The following is a 19,718-nucleotide window of genomic DNA, read 5'->3' as shown; positions in this document are numbered from 1 at the left end:
ATACATGTAAGAAATGTATACTTATTTTTGAGTTTGTTCACAATCAGATTCAAAATTGACCAAGTGGGATTAAATAAAGGTAGAAGGAAGGAATGATACTACAAAGTTAATTGAGAATTATTATAATGGCATTTTAAGTCATGCTTTCGACCAAACTGCCTGACAAACAAGGCCAAAATGAGGGAGAAGAGACCTTATTAATAATTTTAGACCAGATGAGATGCTAATGCACCTTTACCAAATTTACCTCTGTGCAAAATCAAAAAGAAAATGTACTTTACTGCAAGGCAGCCATAGGATGGCAGCATACCTGAGAAAATAAGTGGGCCTTTCCTACAACAATGTTGTGCAGTAAACACAGGAGTCCTTTTACTAAGGTGCGCTGAAAAATGGCCTGCACTGGTGTAGATGTGTGTTGGATGCGCGCAGGTCCATTTTTCAGAGCATCTACAAAAAAAAAGGCCTCCTTTTTTTTTGGCCGAAAATGGACGTGTGGCAAAATGAAAATTGTCGCGCGTCCATTTTGGGCTTGAGACCTTACCGCCACCCATTGATTTAGTGGTAAGGTCTCACGCATTAACCAGGTGGTAATCGTCAGCACGCGTACAATGCCGATTACCGCCCGGTTAGTGACATGCGCCGGAAAATTTTCCAGTGGATGCGCGTATAAAATGAGATTACCGCCCGAGCCAAGTGGTAGCTGGGCAGTAGTTCAAAATTGATGCGCATACACACCTACGTGGCTTAGTAAAAGGGCCCTACAGGATTTAGTGTGCACACACACCCATGTCAACAACAACATGACACTTAGCATATACTAATTGTCCATTAATACCAGATATACGGTCTAGGGCAGAGATAGAACCTTACACTTAACCAAAATAGTGCCCATAACTCCTAGTGGTAATATTGCAGTACTACCACTAACAGGCCAGATGTCCTAATTTGACAGCCTGCTCCCCCAACCCCACTCCAGCGGTAATACCACAAAATTACTGCTAGCAGTCACAGGAACCATTTTGTAACCTAGAAGTCACTAGGTATCACCTTCCAATAAGGCCACTAGAGACCAGAGATAAAACCTGGGTTGTGACTGGGGTGGTTGTGGGGGTCTGACAGAGTGGCAGAGGATCCTTGGGCATGTTTATACATGCCAGGGATGGTGTCAGGTGGTGGTGGTTCATTTCAAAAGAGAGCCCCATGAAGGATTTCCTTATGCTGAGAAGGAGGTTGGATACGGGGCTGACCTCGGCCTTTATAGCAGGCACTTATTGATGCCTAAAAGCAGGAGTAAATGCTAACCTCTAGTAAGTTTTTTTTTTTTTTTTAAACATTGATTCCCTTTGTTCAATGGGGAATTCAGGTCAATACTGTAGGCCCACCCAAACCACTCCTTTTGCATGCGCTAAACTATGCCCCTTAACATCTAAACACAGTGTTTATTATCATGTGTAAATAACAGTTTTCTAAAATCTCATTTAGGTGTGTATGACAATCAACACATGCAAATTCTACTATTCACATGTAAGGGATCCTTCTAAAATAAGAATCTTTGTCTCTTTACCCAGATGCTCATAGCAATTTTTGGATACACAATTCTTAAGTTGGTCCAATAAAAGGCATCATGACCTGCAATGCCATCCAGATTTCTCCTGCTACTAGAACTCTGGGGGACTGTGGAATGTTTGGCCGAATAGAAATCAAATATAATGTCAGATAAGGACGATAAGGTCCATCAAGTTCACTCAATTTACTTCCTCATGCAATGCCTAACTTGGTTTAGAATGGTCCAGAACACTGTTGAAACCTCTTCTGAAGGGAATGCTGTCACCAGGGCAAAAAAAAAAAAAAAGGACTATGCATCTGTCCATGCTGAGCAATTTGACCGCCTCCTCTTCTTCCCTTTCCCAAGGAGGTGAAGCAGAACATGCTGTGTGAGTACATTCTGGGCTAGCCAGCACTGTAAGGTGGCTGAGCAGAGAGTACATAGGCATTGTCCTGAGTTAGTCACAAAAGAGGCAACTACAGAGAGACAGACTTAGCCCATGTGAATGGAAGGGAAATAAAACACCCACAGAACAGCAGAAACTGTGCAGGGTAGGTTTACAGCCTCAGATGTGGGAGGAAAGGGGGGATAGGCTCCTAATGACATTAGGCAAGTCACATAAACCTCCAGTGCTTCAGGGACACACTTAGAGGCCCTGTTACTAAGCTGTGCTAGTAAAAGGGTTTAGCGCATCTTAATATGGGACTTTCCCACACAATAAGCCTATTTCTAGCACGGTGTGAATTCAACCTTTTTCTGGCCTGCGCTAATGTTAGCATTAGTTTGAGGCAGGTGTGTAGGCAGACCTCGAGGTGGGAGGGGGCCAGAGCCTGAGGTGGGGGGGGGGCACATTTTGGTCACCGCCCTGCTGCCGCCGCCCACTGCCACCGCTGTACATCTTGGCTGGAGGGAGGGTCCCCAACCCCCGCCATCTGAAGCACCACCGCCACAAATACCTTGGATGGCAAGGGTCCCCAACCCCCACCAGTTGAAGACTTCGTCCAGTGCTGGTCTCTGGCGCTGCCGCATTGCCTGCCCCGCTCTCTCTGGAACTGGGCTCGATTCCCACTGCAGCTCCTTGTGACTGTGGGCAAGTCACTTAACCTTCCATTTCCCCAGGTACAAAATAAGTACCTGTATATATGTAAACCGCTTTGAATGTAGTTGCAAAATACCACAGAAAGGCAGTATATCAAGTCCCATTCCCTTTTCCCTTTCCCCTCATGTCCGCAATGCTCAATTTTCAGTAAAAGGAGCATGTCCAATGTGGGGGAAGAGAAAGAGAGAGCAGGGCAGGCAATGTGGCTGTGCCGCCACAGACCAGCGCTGGATGAAATCTTCAGCTGGCAGGGGTTGGGGACCCCGCCAGCCAACCAGAGGCCCAGAGCAAATTGGGGGGGGGGGGGGTCCAGGCCCCTGTGGTCCCACCTAGCTACGCCACTGGTTTGAGGCCACCGAAGAAATGAATGCGGGAGCACTTACCATCCCCTATTTAGAAGGTGCTAATGGCTCTCATGTTACGTCGGAGCACTAGCTGAATAACACTTCCATGCCTATTCTCCACTCAAAAAAAGTTAATAAATAAAATTAAAAATCCCAATCGCTTGGCGTGTATAAATGGCAAAACTAATCTTGGCAGGCTATTTTTCCCTACATTAAGAGTGCACTAGCATTTAACGCAGTTTAGTCAAAGGGCTCCTTAGACTGTGAACCCTCTGAAATGCCTACTGTACCTCAATGCAATTTACAATGAGGTACTACTAGACAGACACGAGGTGAACCCCCCCCCCCCAAAAAAAAAAAAATATATACACTAGGTTGGGGTATGAAACGTGTTGGTATGGAGGCTATGATTTTCCTCTCTCTTTTTTGTAAGGGGTGGGGCGGGGGAGGATAAAGCCTGTGTGTGTATGTACGTATCTAAGGCAGAGGGCTCAGATTGTCTGTTGTTGGGAGAAGAGTGTGAATGTGGGCGAGTATGTTAAAGTGAAAAGAAGTTCAGCAACCTTCCCATAATCTCCTTCCCACTATAGTTCTAATTCCTTTCTTTGACATATTAATCCCTGAAAATGCCACAGACCCTTGCCCCCCCTCCCTGCAACTTAGGATTCTCTATACTTAACCCATGTGAAAAAAGAAATCCATAATTTTCTACACTTCAGCCGTCTTATTTCTTAATACCCATCACAGATCTAAAACTGGCAAGAAGACCCCAGCTGCGTCACTGTTGTTTTACCCTACTGTGAATTCAGTTTCACAGCACAGGCCAGATACTGTAAATTGTGCTGCTGCAGCTGTTGCAGCTTTCAAAAGTCGAAGAGGTAAAACACAAGATCTCTAAAATAAAATATCTGTACTTAATATGTGTTCTATACAATCCTCAGCCTTCCAGCATATACATATCAAAGAACACAGTTCTAATCCCTGAAGAATACTATACTTGTTTGACTGAAGAGCAAATACCATCCCTCTCTGGAACAGGCCATCTCTCTTTTGTGCATTTTCAGAAACGTGCTTTAATGAAGCTGAACAATCTAAAAAACCTAAGCAAAGTTCTGAAACGTATATTAAAAGGAGGAAAAGAACTGGGGTAAGATTATCTGCATTCAATAAATAGTTGCTGGAAACATGTCTTGACCCACACCTCCAGCATCCACCCCAGTTCCTGCGCCTCTTAACCATTCATTTCTACAAACTACTCTTGGGGGAATTCTACACAACTGTGCAGCATAGAATTTTCCACCCCCACAGAACATAGTACTCTGCATTTGTTGCGCATAATTTTGCCAAGGCGCCAGAATCGGATCTCTCCTGGCTCTCTCTCCCACAGGACTGCACACATTGGGTCACTTCCTCCTCCTTTGCCAGCTTAGCCCCAATTATTTATATGAACCCCACAGGCCTCTCTACAGCCCTATGGTTCAGAAGAGTAGTCAGGTCTAAGCTGGCAGAGCAAGAGGAAGTGATTCAATGCCCAGCAGTTCAGTTCTTGCTCCACTTGCTGTGTGATCTCTGTGGTCATGTGGGGGAGACAACCAGGGGAGACCTGATGCTAGCTATGTGTGCACCATGGGGATGTTGGGGAGGTGTAGAGCAAGCTTTGAGTGTGAGGAGTAGCCTAGTGGTTAGTGCAGTGGACTTTGATCATGGGGAACTGAGTTCGATTCCCACTGCAGCGCCTTGTGACTCTGGGCAAGTCACTTAACCCTCCATTGCCCCTGGTACAAAATAAGTACCTGAACATATGTAAACTGCTTTGAATGTAGTTGCAAAAACCTCAGAAACGCGGTATATCAAGTCCCATTTCCCTTTACCTATCGGGATTGGAGAGGACAAAGAAATCAGTGTACAGTGAAGATGGGGGGGGGGGGGGGCAAAGAAAGCTGAGAACACCATGGGGATGAGAGGGACACAGAAAGCAGAGTATGCAGAAGTAGCTCAGAGTGTGCCATTGGCATATGTGGGGGGCAGATACAATAGTAGCTGGGGATGTGAGGATAAAGAATGAGAGGTGGGGGTGTATGCATGGGTGGGGAGAGAAATGTCCAACAGAAATCCGCAAGAGCGGAGAAGTCTATGGTCCCACGAGGATGCACTATCATTAGAGAAAAGTGGGTGATGGACCACAGGTTCCAGAGGCCAGAGAAACAATCTTTACTTGAAAAATTTATTGATAAAAGACTCGACACAAAGCTGTGTTGTAGCCACAAGGCTTGCTTCAGGAGTCGTGAAGTGGCTGAACTGCAATCTCAGTGAGACTGCAGTTTAGCTGCTTCACGACTCCTGAAGCAAGCCTTATGGCTGAAACACAGCATTGTGTTAAGTCTATTATCAATACATTTTTCAACTAAAGATTGTCTCTCTGGCCTCTGGAACCCGTGGTCCATCATCCACTTTTCTCTGCTGGCTGTGGGTGGGGAGAGAACAAGGGGAAGAAAAAGACAATAAGGGGTCTTGATGAGAGGGGGAAAGGGAACGGCAGTTAGTGAGAGGGCAAATCTATGCAAAACACAGCAAATAAGCAAGGCAGAATTTTCAAACATTGTACATAGAATTTTCAAAAATTCTGTGCAGAATTCCCCCAGGACTAAAACTCCCTGTGACAGCATTTGCTGGCAAACCTAGTGTTGCCATACTGGGACAGACTGAAGGTCCATCAAGCCCAGTATCCTGTTTCTAACAGCGGCCAATGTAGGTAACAAGTATCTGGAAAGATCCCAGAACAGTAAAAACAGATTTTATGCTGCTTATCCTAGGTGCCTGTTTACAAAATTACCATGTAAACTTGTATGTATACTCTACGTGTGCACAAGCATATTTTTAAAAATACAACTCTACCTCTGCTCTACACAATCTGTGCCTTCGGGAACACCCATGTACAGGTCATAAAAAAGCAGGCACTACTTTCCACATGCATGCAATTTTTATACATTTATACAATCACACAATTTTATAAAATTACTTTTCTATGTAACAGGCTTTACACAGAAAACGTTTTATAAAATTACTTCTACCTATAGGTTTCACTTCATTGACCTTGTGATCATGAGTGATTGGAGGTGATTCGTTAACTCAATAATGGCAGAGTGAGGATGGCTGGTTTTTGATTCAGGCTCTGAGTAGCTTTGCCAGCCTGGAATAATTACTGTCTGCATTTCTGAGTCAACCGTGATGTGGTTTCAAAAGGAAATCACAATTCCCTTTGCCAAACTGAATTTGCCTAGTTCATTTCTACTTTAAGAATTCTAAGCAGTATTCCCAACATAAGTACATAAGAACTGCCTTGCTGGGACAGACCAAGGGTCAATCGAACCCAGCATCCTGTCACCGACAGCGGCCAAAAGAACAAGCAATTTGTCCCGCCCATCCTAGAAATACTGTATTATTCCCTCGTCCATTCAATAATATTCTATGGCTTTTTCCTCCAGGAAGCCATCCAACCCTTTTCTGAAGTCCGCTAAGTTAACCGCCTTAACCACCTTTTCCAGCTGCAAATTCCAGAGTTTAACTACTCGTTGAGTGAAGAAACATTTCCTCCAATTCGTTTTAAATTTACCACACTGCAGCTTCATCGCATGCCCCCTTGTCCTAGTATTTTGGGAAAGCGTAAACAGATGCTCCACATCGACCCGTTCCATTCCACTCATTATCTTATAGACCTCTATCATATCTCCCTTCAGCCGCCTTTTCTCCAGGCTGAAGAGCCCCAGCCTCTTCAGCCTATCCTGATAGGGAAGTCGTCCCATCCCCTGTATCATCTTTGTCGCTCTTCTCTGCACCTTTTCCAATTCCACTATGCCTTTTTTTTAGGTGTGGCGACCAGAATTGAACACAATACTCGAGGTGCGGTCGCACCATGGAGCGATACAATGGCAGAACAATATCCTTCTTTTTTTTCAATCCCTTTCCTAATGATACCCAACATTCTATTTGCTTTCCTAGTCGCAGCAGCACATTGAGCAGAAGTTTTCAACGTATCATCTACAACGACACCTAGATCCCTTTCTTGGTCCGTGACTCCCAACGCTGAACCTTGCATGACGTAGTTATAGTTTGGGTTCCTCTTTCCCATTTGCATCACTTTGCACTTGTTCACATTAAGCATCATCTGCCATTTAAATGCCCAGTCTCCCAGTCTCGTAAGGTCCTCTTGTAGTTTTTCACAAGCTTCCCGCGATTTGACTACTTTGAATAACTTTGTGTCATCTGCAAATTTGATTACCTCACTAGTTACCCCCATTTCTAGGGCATTTATGAATATGTTAAAAAGCAGAGGTCCCAGCACCGATCCCTGAGGGACCCCGCTAACTACCCTTCTCCAGTGCAAATATTGACCTTTTAATCCTACTCTCTGTTTCCTATCTTTCAACCAGTTTTTAATCCACAGTAAGACACTACCTCCGATCCCATGTCCCTCTAATTTCCTCTGCAGTCTTTTATGAGGGACCTTATCAAACGCCTTCTGAAAATCTAGATACACAATATCAACTGGCTCACCTTTGTCCACATGTTTGTTTACCCCTTCAAAGAAATGCAACAGATTGGTATGGCAAGACTTCCTTTCACTAAATCCATGTTGACCCATTAGTCCATGCTTTTGAAAGTGCTCTGTAATTTTGTTCTTGATTATAGTCGCTACCATACAGCTTTAAGACGTATATAAAGCAGTGTCCACAGTTCGGGTTTAGAAAGCAGTGCCCTGTCCTCCCCTCCTGCCCCCACCTCATTTAATGATTCATGCTATAAATGATAATCAAAGCTAAGTGGAGGAGTGGCCTAGTGGTTAGGGTGGAGGACTTTGGTACTGAGGAACTGAGTTTGATTCCCAGCACAGGCAGCTCCTTGTGACTCTGGGCAAGTCACTTAACCCTCCATTACCCCATGTAAGCCGCATTGAGCCTGCCATGAGTGGGAAAGCACGGGGTACAAATGTAACAAAACAAAATAAAACAAAAACTACAGCTGGCTCAGATCTCCAGGAACTCAGCCCCATAGCGTCAGGGTCATTCTGAGTCAAACTGGGTAAGAGAGGATTGCAGCTCTATCTGAATTGCTACTACTCCCTCCATCCATCCAGTAGTTTACTACAAGGAGTCAAATTTACCATAATCAGAATGGGCTCACTCTCCCAGCTTAAAGCAAATCACAAATGTAAGGAATATGAGGAGACAGCTCCAGACAATTCGAGGGGGGGGGGGGGGGGGGAAATGAGGAGCAGGGACTATTATGAAGAAAACCTGTTGGTTCAAAATGCTGTCAGCTCCACAAACCAAAAGGTTAGATTTTGATGCTGCTGCTTCAACCTTGTACAAACAAACAGAGGCCAATCCACAAGCTAGTAGTACAGGGAGAAAGCTGAGCACCATTGGGGAGACAGAAGTGCTGAGATACAGTTTTTAAAAAATGCCTTATACTTTTGACTAGGGCTGCATTTTGATTAAACATTTTAATTGCGATTAATCACACAATTGGAGGTGCTGTTTTTATTTCTTTCCCACTGCAGCTCCTTGATATTCTGGGCAAGTCACTTAACCCTCCATTGCCCCAGGTATAAAATAAGTACCTGTATATAATAAGTAAACTGCTTTGATTATAACCACAGAACGACAGTATATATCAAATCCCATCCCCCTTCACTTCCATAAAGGACTAATAGTCTCCCTCCTTCCCACCCCCAGATCCAACATCTCTCCCTTTCTCAACCTTCCCTCCCTTTTCCCCCAGTTCCATTCATTATCTCTCTTTATTTATTTATTTGTAGCATTTGTATCCCACATTTTCCCACCAATTTGCAGGCTCAATGTGGCTTACATTTGCCGTAGTGGCGATTGCCATTTCCGGTTAGCAGAGTTACAATGGTATTGCATTAAGGTGCATACAAACATGGTAAAGAAGAATACGTTATGTTATTGTCTGTAGGTTCCTGAGTAATAGATTGGATTGTATCATATGTTAGGTCATAAATTATAGAGAAATCATTTTCATCATAGGATTAGAGTGGTAGTGCTTGTTCGTTAATATCAGTGAGGTAGGTCAGTCAAGTGATACAAGTTCGGTTTTGTCTAGTTCATGATCAGTTTTATTATTTAGTAATTAGGATGGTTGTTTGTGGTATGCCTGGGGTCCATTACCTCTCTCTCCTACTGTTCCTGGGAGTGGTAGTGTTGCACATATGCTGCCAGTGGAGTACTCTGAAGCTTTCCCTCTGGCTTGTCCCACCTCCTCTGACATCACTTCCTGTTTCTGCCTGGATGGGACAGGTCAAAGGGAAAGCTTCCGACCAGGCAGCATATGTGCAACGCTGCCACTGGCAAGGATCAACAGAAGACCACCTTTAAGGTAGACTGGCCGGGGTGTGGGGGGGGGGGGTGTGATGTTGAATCACAGATGGGGGAAAAGATGCTGAGTTGCACCGTGAACATGGGTTGGGAGTAGAAGAGAGCAGAAGAGACAGGAGACACTGCAATGTGATTAGTTTTTTAAACTGCGATACCAAGATATAATAAAAGGGGCCCTGTGGTAGCATTGGCGTGTGGATTTGAGTGTTTACTGCCAGCTGATTTCTACTGCGAGCTAAAAACACTACTTCAACTTAGTAAAAGACCCCCTTAGAGCAATAAACTGAACAAACTAACACAAAAAACCACAATACCGTCTCAGGAGAGGTCGAACATTGCTTTCTATTCTTTATATCCTCAGGGGTTTGAAAAAATATGCTTTCAACTTCTTCCTAAAGATTACAATATTTAATTCTATGCAAATTTCATTAGGAAGCTTGCTCCACAGCTCCGGTACAGCAATAGAATTCTGGATTTCCAACAATTTTCACTCTATTCTATTTTTTTGGAATCACCAACAGGCCACTCCTGATAGGAGTGTAATGGTCTTACAAGAGAATACCAGTCTATCCTATCAATCAAATACGTTTGGCAAATTTGTGTGCTAGATCTTAAAAGCTAACACTGACACTTTAAATTTTGTTTGTTTCACTGCTGGAATCCAATACAAACCAGCTAAAAGGGACTCAGCACCATGGAGTAGCCTAACGGTTAGAGCAACAGATTGAGAAAAACAGGGAAGCCCGGTTCAAATCCCACTTCAGTTCCCTGTGGTCTAGTTTAAGTCACTTATCCCTCTATTGTCTCAGGTACAAACTTAGATGGTGAGTGCCCTCCAGGGACAGGGAAATACCTACTGTACCTTCTCTTGGGACCACCATCTAGAAGCTGGTGAGAACACTTGCATACACAAATGAGAACCACACAGCAAGAGCATACAGTCCTGTGAGGAACATCCTTGCTAAATAGGTTTCAAGATGAGCATCCAAGTTTGGGGTTATGCTATAGGTTGGGAACCTAGTCACATACAAATTAACTTAAACTTCAAACCAGAAATAGTGGCCTAGTGGTTATAGCACTGGTCTTGACATCCAGAGGTGGTTGGGTTCAATTCCCACTGCTGCTCCTTGTGATCTTGGGCAAGTCACTTAACCCTTCATTGCCTCAGGTACAAACTTAGATTGTGAGCCCTCCGGTGACATGGAAATGCCCAGTATACCTGGATGTAACCCACCTTGAGTTACTACTGAAAAAGGTGTGAGCAAAATCCAAATAAATAAATTAAATTAATAAAAATAATTTAAGCCTGGAAAAGGAAAGGATAAACAAACTAAAATTATGGATGGATAGATAGAATGAGAACATCAGGAATATTCAAAGTAAAACAAATCCAACTTAGTAGTGATGACAGCAACTAAGAAGAAATGTAAAAGTACAAATATGGTAAGGGATTATACAACAGTATACACGTCGGACTTAGTCAAAATATTAGAGCATGCCCTGAAATATCTGTCTTATTAAACTGGAAGTGGAAACTAAGAATACGAACTTAAGCTTTTATAAACCATAGAATTGTAAACGTTAATATCCCTACAAGCCACTTTAATAGGAGTACATGGTCCTAAAGAGGAGAAAAATGATATAAGACTTTACGAGAACAAGTGAATAAATATAATAAAAGAGATTACAGCCAAAAATAATACTACAAGAAGGTTGGGGATTATCTAACCCTGCCTCAGGAAACTGGAACATTAGAAGAAAGTCATATTACAGGAATTTACAACATTTAACAATTTTATCCCCCTCCCCCACACTCAAAGTAGTATATAAATTTACTTGGCGAGACACAGGATTAAGATCACCCGTTTAATGTATTAATGCCAATAAGGTTAGAGAGAGTAGAAAGGAGAAAAGACAACTACAGGTATTAAGATTACTGTTACTTAGGGGTCTGTTTACTAAGCCAAGCTAGAGCCTTCCGCACAGCATTGCCAACACAGTCCATTCACTTTGAATGGGCTGTGTCGGCGCTAGCAGCTTTGTAAACCCCAGAATTGGTTTTCAAAAAACAGGAAACTTGAAACCAGAGAGAAAAAACAACTATCCACAAACAAACACTGAAGAGAAGTTTTAAAGAGCATTAAAATTCTATTTGATAGAAGATGCCATATATTGCAGATGCACCATGGCATATAAATTTATGAAAACACCTAAATGGCCCTGAAAGAGATCAAGCACAAATAAATGTAACAGAAGTGGATAAATAGCTAGAACACTATACACATTTACAGTATAATTCACAATGCATGCCACATGCTACTAATGAGAATATATGAGGCAGACAAGGAATTACTGAGCGTGGAGGAAGCAGAAGCATTCCGAAAAAAGTACAAATGAAACAAACAATAAATATGGAAACTTAGAAAATTGAAGACATTTGAGATTGCTACATTTGTTCAAAGCAATATAAAATAAAAATGAAAAGGAGAATGGCTAGAACAGGTACTTGTCAAAACCACAGAGGCAATAACAAAATACAGGTGGAATAAAATGGCTTTAGACAAGAAGGCTCATCTGAAACCAATGTTCTTACAATGCAGGGTTTCTTTTACTGCAATGTACATTAAGGGTTCTTTTTACTATGGTGTGCTAACGGATTTAGCACAAGCTGAATGCCACGCAACCCATTGTATATCTACGGGCTGCAAGGCACTTAATGCACACTAATTGGGGTTAGCATGCGCTAAATCTGTTAGCGTACCTTAGTAAAAAGACCCCTAAACAAGGAGTTGTGAAGCATGTAAAGATGGGGGGGGAATGGGACTTGATATACCGTCTTTCTGAGGTTTTTGTAACTACATTCAAAGCGGTTTACATATACTCAGGTACTTATTTTGTACCAGGGGCAATGGAGGGTTAAGTGACTTGCCCAGAGTCACAAGGAGCTGCAGGGAGAATCAAACTCAGTTCCCCAGGATCAAGGTCCACTGCACTAACCACTAGGCTACTCCTCCACTAGCAACATTCCATGTAGAAACCTGCCCTTGCAGATCAGCAACGCGGCCACGCAGGCTTCTGTTTCTGTGAGTCTGACGTCCTGCACATTCCATGTAGAATCTCCAATAGTAGCAACAGAATCTCAACATTCCATTTAAAATCTCAAATAGGGAAAGGGAAATGGGACTTGATATACCGCCTTTCTGAGGTTTTTGCAACTACATTCAAAGCGGTTTACCTATATTCAGGTACTTATTTTGTACCAGGGGCAATGGAGGATTAAGTAACTTGCCCAGAGTCACAAGGAGCTGCAGTGGGAATCGAACTCAGTTCCCTAGGATCAAAGGCCACTGCACTAACCACTAGGCTACTCCTCCACTCTAAATACATGCAAAGCGGTTATTATACAACCTGTGTTATTCATTGAAAATGACAGCTGAAGAGGTGGTGTTAAATTGCCGCAGGAGCATCAGCACACTAAAGCACAAGCCACTACTCTTAGACACATAAAGGAACAATTGGTGTATAAGTAATTACCCCCCCCCCCAATATTCCTCCAATTCATCCCCATTCTCAGTAGAAACTTTTACAAACATCAGAATTTTATAATGCATCCTTTATTAACCTCCCCCATGTCCCTTTTATTAAAATTTAAAGTGCCAGCAGCCCCTTTCCCCCAAGCACAGAATGATCTCTAGCAACCAGTATAGGCAACACTGTACTGTAGACCTTTGGCACAACTAATCCAGTGATAGCTACAATTTTCGTCAAGGATCTATGAGTTCTATTTTACGGATTTTATCAGTTTTTAGTCAGTGCTATCAGGTATTTTCTTGGTCTTCCAGATCTTGCCTCAACTTCAACAGTCCAACATTGCTTCCATCTCTTAAATCTTTCAAATGTTCAGATAGCTGCTTGGAGCTACCCATTGTTGTTGCAAGTAGACAGAACAGCAAGTACAAACTGAGAGGTTAGAAGAGTCAGAATATTTGATCTACCATAGTAAACGATGGTATGGTCCATCTAGTCTGCCTAATAAGATGGTGAGAGTTGTTCCTGCTGAGACTACACTCCTTATGCCTTGTTTAAAGTTTGAAGATCATTTAAGGTTTTCTTTGATCTTCTTTCTATATATGCATCATCTATGTTTATCCCACACATTTTTGATAGAACCATCTTCCTTTGACTGGAAGTCCAGCTTAAAAGAAAGAAATGTCATCATAAATCAACTGGAAGGGTGTCCAAGGTATTTATTATTATTTTACTCTTTTAAAAGCAGCATAATTACTATGATTTAAATTTGCTGAGAGATGTTGTGTTTAACTTTCTATCATGCGGAAATCTGTGTCCATTTCAATGAACCTTAAGCAAACTAGAGGTTTTCTTTTTTTTTTTTTCAATAATATGTGGAGATTGCAATGTAACGCCTCCTTGTGAGTGTCCCAGAGTCCAGGGACGACCTAGATGGAGTCTCCCTCAGACAGGCTCCATCGGGCCTTAGAATGATTGGTACCTGGTGCCTCCATCTGGGGAAGAATGGTGGTGGTGGTAGTAGTGGGTAGGATTTCCCCTCCTTTCCCCCCAGGAAACTCAAAAAAAAAAAAAATAAATAAAAACAAAAAGACAGCTGTGAACAAGGCTGGCTGAACAGTTAAACAGTTTATTAAATTATGTACAGCTTATGTTAAAGCAGTAGGACATTTGCTTATGAGAAGTATTTTCATAATCAATTTATTAAGCCTTCTGAGCGAATGATGTTTAATAAGCAACCTACTAAACAGTACTCTTGGAACCAGTTACACGTGGCAGCTTTAAAACACATAGTTGCTTCATTGTCTTTTTATTAGAGAGGCAGTAATACCTATGTCCTCTTGCTCCTTCACGAGTCTCTTCCCTGTCTAGTACCACCTTTTCCCATGGATTCCACCCTCTTGCTGGGGCACCAAAGTCTGCCAGCTATCCAATGAGGGACCAAGTCAGTAAGGCTTGGCCATTCTCTGCTGCCGGGCTCTGGGCGCACTCCCAGGAGCCGAAGACTGAGCCTCCACCAGGCTCTGAGCACCAACTGCACTCCCACAAGCCTGAGCCTTCACCGGGCTCTGAGCACCAACTGCACTCCCAGGAACCTTAGCCTCCGCGGTGCTCTGAGCACCAACTGCACTCCCAGGAACCTTAGCCTCCGCGGTGCTCTGAGCACCAACTGCACTCCCAGGAGCCTAAGCCTCTACCAGGCTCTGAGTGCTAATTAAGCTCCCAGGAGTCTAAGCCTCCGCCAGGCTCTGAGCACCAATTGCATTCTCAGAAGCCTTTCTGACACTGGGCCTCAAGCACCAATTGTGCCCCCAGAGGTACTCTACCTTGCCTTGAGGTTGCTCGCAAGGGCCTTCCTCCCTAAGCCTGTTCAAGAGCTGCTCTGCTGCTTGGCCTCATGCGCCAACTGTTTCCCAAGATGCCTTCAGCCTTTCTCTAAGCTCACTCCCAAGAGCCTCCCTACCCTAAGCCTGCTCCCAAGGGCTCCATCTTCTTCCTGGTGGGTCACTCTGCTGGCTTCAGGAGCTGCCTCCAGGGATCCTTTCTTTGCCAGGCTCACTGTTCTTTTGGGAGTCTAACTTTCCGATTCTAGCCCTTTAGAGCCTGTGGCATGAAGATGGAGAAATTAGACCTTACCTGCTAATTTGCTTTCCTTTAGTCCCTCCGGACCAGCCCAGAGTTGGACTGATGGGTTGTGCATGTCTTCCAGCAGGAGAAGACTGAGATCAGGTTTTCCCCAATAGAGGAAAGCCTCCTTTCTAAGCCAAAAGGCCAAGAGACAGAGATCCTGAACAGAACCTTTACATATTTGAGAATGTCAATGGGTCAGAATTCTAGGGAGGGCACAGCTAGACTGCCTCAATTATATTCAGGTAAGCAGTTTCACTTGACCCCCAAACTAGCTTATCATCTTTATTTAGAATGTGTGCTTGATTAACCCTGACTTTATTCACCAAATTTAATAGATAATCATTCCCAAAGTGGGTAAATGTTGATCATTAGTCTGCCTTTCCTTTACAGTGAGCAATTTATATATAAAGGATAAAGGGTGAAGAATTTGATATACTGCATTTCTGTGGGTACAACCAAAGCGGTTTATATATATTATATGCAGGTATTTTCTCTGTCTCTAGTGGGCTCACAATCTAAGTTTTGTACCTGGGGCAATGGAGGGTTGAGTGACTTGCTCAAGGTCACATACGCAGCCCACTGTGATGTTCCATTCTCTGAATGTATCAAAATGTTACTTTTTCAGACCCCTGCTGCCAGAACAGCACAGAGCTTATAACTTATAATTTACCTCAGAGAGAAAGAATGTTTGCTTTCCAAAACCACTTCAACCAGAGATTTCTTCTTTTCCTTCCGTTTCTGAAACCCACCTTCCTTTGGGGAACCCACTCATTACTTTTACCTCACTCATTTCTATTCTTCTATCACCTTCTCCCACTACTCCAACCAGAGTTACACCTAATCACACTGACCACACTTCAACATCTTCAGTCCTTCTGTGACTGTTCTCTTGTGCTTGACTGCTTAAATATTTTAAATTTAAATGCTTTACTTTTTGTCTATTAGATTGTAAGTTCTTTGAGCAGGGACTGTCTTTCTTCTGTGTTTGTACAGCGCTGCGTACACTTTGTAGCACTCTAGAAATGTTAAATAGTAGTAGTAGTAGGAGAGGAGGGAGTAGTTTCAGCAGCGGGATGGTGGCCATGGAAGTCAGAATCCGCTAAACCCTGAAAATGAATGGCACAGGAGCGTTGTGCCCATACCCGGCCGTCACAGGCCCCACGCTGCCCGCACGATGAGGGGGCTAAGCCACAACGAGTTGTATGGCTGCCGCAGTAGGCATGGAAGCCCAGGGTGAGGCCCAGGTGGAGCCGCTGCCGAGTGCAGATCTTGGTGGTAGGGTATGATACATACCTGTAGCAGGTGTTCTCCGAGGACAGCAGGCTGATTGTTCTCACGACTGGGTGACGTCCGCGGCAGCCCCCACCAACCGGAAAGAAGCTTCGCGGGACGGTCGGCACGCAGGGCACGCCCACCGCGCATGCGCGGCCGTCTTCCCGCCCGTGCGCGACCGCTCCCGCCAGTTGAATGACTAGCAAAAGATGAAACACACAACTCCAAAGGGGAGGAGGGAGGGTAGGTGAGAACAATCAGCCTGCTGTCCTCGGAGAACACCTGCTACAGGTATGTATCATACCCTTTCTCCGAGGACAAGCAGGCTGCTTGTTCTCACGACTGGGGTATCCCTAGCTTTCAGGCTCACTCAAAACAAGAACCCAGGTCAATTGAACCTCGCAACGGCGAGGGTACAACAGAAATTGACCTACGAAGAACAACTAACTGAGAGTGCAGCCTGACCAGAATAAATTCGGGTCCTGGAGGGTGGAGTTGGATTTACACCCCAAACAGATTCTGCAGCACCGACTGCCCGAACCGACTGTCGCGTCGGGTATCCTGCTGGAGGCAGTAATGTGATGTGAATGTGTGGACAGATGACCACGTCGCAGCCTTGCAAATCTCTTCAATAGTGGCTGACTTCAAGTGGGCCACTGACGCCGCCATGGCTCTAACACTATGAGCCGTGACATGACCCTCAAGAGTCAGCCCAGCCTGGGCGTAAGTGAAGGAAATGCAATCTGCTAGCCAATTGGAGATGGTGCGTTTCCCGACAGCGACCCCTAGCCTGTTAGGGTCGAAAGAAACAAACAATTGGGCGGACTGTCTGTGGGGCTGTGTCCGCTCCAAGTAGAAGGCCAATGCTCTCTTGCAGTCCAATGTGTGCAACTGACGTTCAGCAGGGCGGGTATGCGGCCTGGGGAAGAATGTTGGCAAGACAATTGACTGGTTAAGATGGAACTCCGACACCACCTTCGGCAGGAACTTTGGGTGGGTGCGGAGCACTACTCTGTTGTGATGAAATTTGGTATATGGAGCATGAGCTACTAGGGCTTGAAGCTCACTGACCCTACGAGCTGAAGTAACTGCCACCAAGAAAATGACCTTCCAGGTCAAGTACTTCAGATGGCAGGTATTCAGTGGCTCAAAAGGAGGTTTCATCAGCTGGGTGAGGACGACGTTGAGATCCCATGACACAGTAGGAGGCTTGATAGGGGGCTTTGACAAAAGCAAGCCTCTCATGAATCGAACGACTAAAGGCTCTCCAGAGATGGCTTTACCTTCCACACGATAATGGTAAGCACTAATCGCACTAAGGTGATTCCTTACTGAGTTGGTCTTGAGGCCAGACTCTGATAAGTGCAGAAGGTATTCAAGCAGGTGCTGTGCAGGGCAAGAACGAGGTTCTAGGGCCTTGCTCTCACACCACACGACAAACCTCCTCCACTTGAAAAAGTAACTCTTTTTAGTGGAATCCTTCCTAGAGGCAAGTAAGACCCGGGAGACACCCTCAGACAGACCCAACGCAGTGAAGTCTACGCCCTCAACATCCAGGCCGTGAGAGCCAGAGACTGAAGGTTGGGGTGCAGTAACGCTCCGTCGTTCTGCGAAATGAGAGTCGGAAAACACTCCAATCTCCACGGTTCTTCGGAGGACAACTCCAGAAGAAGAGGGAACCAGATCTGACGGGGCCAAAAAGGCGCTATCAGAATCATGGCGCCGTGGTCTTGCTTGAGCTTCAGTAAGGTCTTCCCCACCAAAGGTATGGGAGGATAAGCATACAGGAGGCCGGTCCCCCAATGGAGGAGAAAGGCATCCGACGCTAGCCTGCCGTGTGCCTGAAGTCTGGAACAGAACAGAGGCAGCTTGTGGTTGGTCTGAGAGGCGAAAAGGTCCACCGAGGGGGTGCCCCACGCTCGGAAGATCTTGCGTACCACTCTGGCATGGAGCGTCCACTCGTGCGGTTGCATGACTCTGCTCAGTCTGTCGGCCAGACTGTTGTTTACGCCTGCCAGGTACGTGGCTTGGAGGAGCATGCCGAACCGACACGCCCAACGCCACATCCCGACGGCCTCCTGACACAGGGGGCGAGATCCGGTGCCCCCCTGCTTGTTGACGTAATACATTGCAACCTGATTGTCTGTCCGAATTTGGATAATTTGGCAGGACAGCCGATCTCTGAAAGCCTTCAGTGTGTTCCAGATCGCTCGGAGCTCCAGGAGGTTGATCTGCAGATCCTTTTCCTGGAGGGACCACAGACCCTGGGTGTGAAGCCCATCGACATGGGCTCCCCACCCCAGGCGAGATGCATCCGTCGTCAGCACTTTCACGGGCTGCGGAATTTGGAATGGACGTCCCAGGGTCAAATTGGTCCGGATGGTCCACCAGAGCAGTGAAGTGCGGCAACTGGTGGAGAGGCGGATGACATCTTCTAGATTCCCGGTGGCTTGGAACCACTGGGAAGCTAGGGTCCATTGAGCAGATCTCATGTGAAGACGAGCCATGGGAGTCACATGAACTGTGGAGGCCATATGACCCAGAAGTCTCAACATCTGCCGAGCTGTGATCTGCTGAGACGCTCTGGTCTGCGAAGCCAGGGCCAAGAGGTTGGTGGCCCTCGCTTCGGGAAGGTAGGCCTGAGCCGTCTGGGAATTCAGCAGCGCTCCTATGAATTCCAGAGACTGAGTTGGCTGGAGATGGGACTTTGGGTAATTTATCACAAACCCCAGCAGCTCCAGAAGTTGAATAGTGCACTGCATGGACCGGAGGGCTCCTGCCTCCGAGGTGTTCTTGACCAGCCAATCGTCGAGATATGGGAACACGTGCACTCCCAGCTTGCGTAGGTAGGCCGCTACCACCACGAGGCACTTGGTAAACACTCGTGGGGCAGAGGCGAGCCCAAAGGGCAGCACACAATACTGAAAGTGCCGTGCGCCCAGGCGGAATCTGAGATACTGTCTGTGAGCTGGCAGTATCGGTATGTGAGTATATGCGTCCTTTAAATCCAGGGAACATAGCCAATCGTTTTTCTGAATCATTGGCAGAAGGGTGCCCAAGGAAAGCATCCTGAACTTTTCTTTGACCAGGAATTTGTTCAGGCCTCTCAGGTCTAGGATGGGACGCATCCCCCCTGTTTTCTTTTCCACAAGGAAGTACCTGGAATAGAATCCCTGCCCTTCCTGCCCGGGTGGTACGGGCTCGACCGCATTGGCGCTGAGAAGGGCGGAGAGTTCCTCTGCAAGTACCTGCTTGTGATGGGAGCTGAAAGACTGAGCTCCCGGGGGACAATTTGGAGGCAGGGAGGCCAAATTCAGGGCGTATCCGCACCGCACTATTTGGAGAACCCACTGGTCGGAGGTTATGAGAGGCCACCTTTGGTGAAAGAATTTTAACCTCCCTCC

General features: G+C 45.3%; 1 protein-coding gene across 3 annotated transcripts in view; it reads right to left on the bottom strand.

Moving 5' to 3' along the window:
• The window catches only part of FAT1 (FAT atypical cadherin 1), a 332,072-nt gene that overhangs the window by 210,093 nt on the left and 102,261 nt on the right, over positions 1 to 19,718 (bottom strand). The gene's annotated exons all lie outside the window — the stretch shown is intronic.

The sequence above is a fragment of the Microcaecilia unicolor genome, chromosome 2 (assembly GCF_901765095.1).
Source record: "Microcaecilia unicolor chromosome 2, aMicUni1.1, whole genome shotgun sequence".
Lineage (NCBI taxonomy): Eukaryota > Metazoa > Chordata > Amphibia > Gymnophiona > Siphonopidae > Microcaecilia > Microcaecilia unicolor.
Note: the sequence above shows the minus strand (reverse complement) of the source record. Positions and strands in the feature narration are given on the sequence as shown.